The sequence below is a fragment of the Cryptotermes secundus genome, unplaced genomic scaffold (genome assembly GCF_002891405.2).
Source record: "Cryptotermes secundus unplaced genomic scaffold, Csec_1.0 scaffold371, whole genome shotgun sequence".
Taxonomy (NCBI): domain Eukaryota; kingdom Metazoa; phylum Arthropoda; class Insecta; order Blattodea; family Kalotermitidae; genus Cryptotermes; species Cryptotermes secundus.
In genome coordinates, this window is record NW_019741978.1 from 326258 (window position 1) to 329072 (window position 2815).

General features: G+C 40.1%; 1 protein-coding gene across 1 annotated transcript in view; it reads left to right on the top strand.

The window, feature by feature from the left end:
* The first annotated feature begins 1290 nt into the window (after nt 1-1290).
* Nucleotides 1291-2815, top strand: part of LOC111872868 (E3 ubiquitin-protein ligase COP1) — a 163498-nt gene continuing 161973 nt past the window's right edge. Inside the window, exon 1 of the mRNA XM_023867103.2 lies at nt 1291-1527. The gene's annotated coding sequence lies outside the window, so the exon portion shown is untranslated. The remainder of the gene's footprint in view (nt 1528-2815) is intronic.

A 2815-nucleotide genomic window follows, 5' to 3' on the forward strand; every position in this document is an offset into this window, starting at 1 on the left:
CATCGCCCTGTTCTTAACGGTGCATAAGATACATCTTCCCTTAAGGTGACAGAACAAGCCTCACGTCTATACAAATAATCGAGAAAAAATATGATACAAAGCAGAATTCCGTCTTCTGGTGTGTGGCGCCGTGTAGATATTTTATTAACCGACGTTTCGGAGCAGTGGCGGCTCGTAGCTAAAATTAAGGGGGGGGGGTTGCTACTCCAGAAGCGCACAGTTCCATACAAAGATTTGGCTACTGACATTAAGCTTAAGGATTATATATTGTATTGTACCAGTATAAAGAAAGACTTAAAGAAAAAAGGACTCATTATATAAATGTTATCGATAATATCATGTGGAAATTGGGGGCGCTGCAGTTCCGCAGTGCCTATATACGGGCCGCCCCTGTTTCGGAGGACTGTATTGCCTCCATTTTCAGGGTATAAGAAATCCGCGAGGGAGGAACCAGCATGAGCAGGTGGCTGCAGACGTTCCCCCCGAAACGTCGGTTAAGACAATATCTACACAGCGCCACATCCCAGAAGACGACATTCTTCATAGTCACCGCCGTGAAAACCTCAAATCTTACAAATATGAGACAGTTTTGTGTTCTTAATCTTTATGTTTTCAGACATTAGGCGGGAAGATACAGATTCCAGTCGGGGTTACAGCAAACATTCCCTGAATTTGATATAATTAAGATTTACAATCTTTATTGAAAAATTTTTTGGTAGACTGAAGCCTCTGTTTAGTTTGATAGGCGCTGTGTAGTGCGGTAGCTTTGTAACAGTAGATTTTATCTGCAATACGTGAACAACAAAACGAATGTAGTATTCAGAATAGCAAAAGAAAAATAAAAAGAAAATTTTGTAAATATTATTTCGCGAACGTAACCTTCCTCTTGTTTCTGGAACAAAAAAACATACAAACTCCTTGGCTTGATTCAGAAAGCGAAATATACAGATCGACCGCCGCTTGTCGGCGAAGTTAGTGCCAACTTTAGCTGATAGAGGGTGTCGCGTTGTCAGCTCAACGAATCCCCACGACCGTTGATTTCGGTTTTCTAGACTGTCTTGTTTCTGGAACACTGGAAAAATGGATCACTGTTACGGTTTGTCTGTTTCTACGCCTTAAACGGGCTGTTCCCTGTTTACACTGACATGCCACGATGCATATGTTTGAAAGTTCTGCACATTGACTTGTGCTACACGGAAATTAACGAATTGAAACGGTCTTTCCCGAAGTTCCCGAATGCTTGAAACAAGAGACAGATGACAGTCAACTCAGTGCGTGCAAGAGGGATAGAGTATAGAGTTTCAAGTGAGTGATATTTCGTTCATATTTAACGTCGCCAGAATATGATAAAATACGTAATTATATTTATTGTTGTTCATTGTAATCAGCTAACATCACAAGTTCTTTAGAACACAAAATAAAATCATACACAAACCTGGTGCATTTATAGACATGATATAGGAAGAGGTAGTATGTGCCGTCTAGCCATGAAGGTTAGGGGAATGACGTTACTACTAACAAGTGAAGGTAAGTCTGTAAATGGCTGTAGAATGGAGTAGTTGAACAGGGCAGAATATTTACTTTCAATATCAACATCTTTTAATGGTATATCTTCAAATATTAATTTGCTGTTTAATACGCAGACATGTATTTAAGATTCTCTTGTTGAATATCAACTAGGTAAGGCAATTTTCGAGCTTCTAAGTCATTCACGAATAATAATAACCGAATTCTGAATACTTCAAGTGCCATTCGCTAAACAACGACACTGTCTGAACGAATATTATTTATGCATACGGTTTTCATGAAATGGGTATCCATGTTACAATATGTTTTCCTGAAAACGTTCCTTTACAGACACTTGTAATTTACATTTTTTGCACCAGAGGCACGTGTGACATTATGGTTACTGCCTTGAGATTCTCCATATTAGCCTATTTAATATGTTTTATTGTTGGTAGAATTATTCTGTGATTATCATAAACGTAGATCTGCATGGGGAGTAGACCTCTGCCATATTGTCACGTGTCGGGTGGTTAGCGTGACGAAAATAACGGGTTCTAGTTCGGATGATTGGATTTATTAATACTTCGCTTACAAGTTCTCTTAATTACAATTAAATTGCTATCGCTGATAAACACGATTTCCAGTTCACCGTTGAACATGCACTAGGATTCCCAGTCTTCACTAGTCGTCTTCTGGCAGTGGATCTCAGTACAGAAATTAGCACTCAAATCACTGTGAAGTCTACTTGCTATTTCGCCTTCAATCACTCTGCAACCTCGGAACCAAAAATTCTTCTGGACCCACTCCTCCAGCTTAAGAGTGACTCCTAACTGCCCTTGAACTAACTTTGTCACTGCATTCACTTCTCTTATAAGCACTCTGAACAGACACCACTGGAAACACCGTCTCTATTGTTGATGACGTCACTGCTTTCATAACGCGGTCTGATACACTGCAATATATTTACCAAGCCGTTGCTTAGAAACGGGTTACATGACCCCGTTGTTCCACCGCTGCTCTGCGCGGACGACGGAGAAAACACAGCCTTATCTATTGTTGGTGTTGGGCCGTGTTTATAGAGCTGTTGCCTGGCAACGCACTGATCAAATCTGTCACAATAGCTTTTGTTACAGAAGACCAGAGTAAATGTGGTGCTTGAATAGTGGCTGTAATGGTGAGAAAATCCACATTTTTTTTAAGTTTTCAGATTGTTTCGGCTTAACTGGGGATTTCTTTTATGTTCTCACCCCCAAATTTTTCCTTCTGCTAAGGTCCTGCAGTAGTAACACACCTACAGCGCTTCAATTTC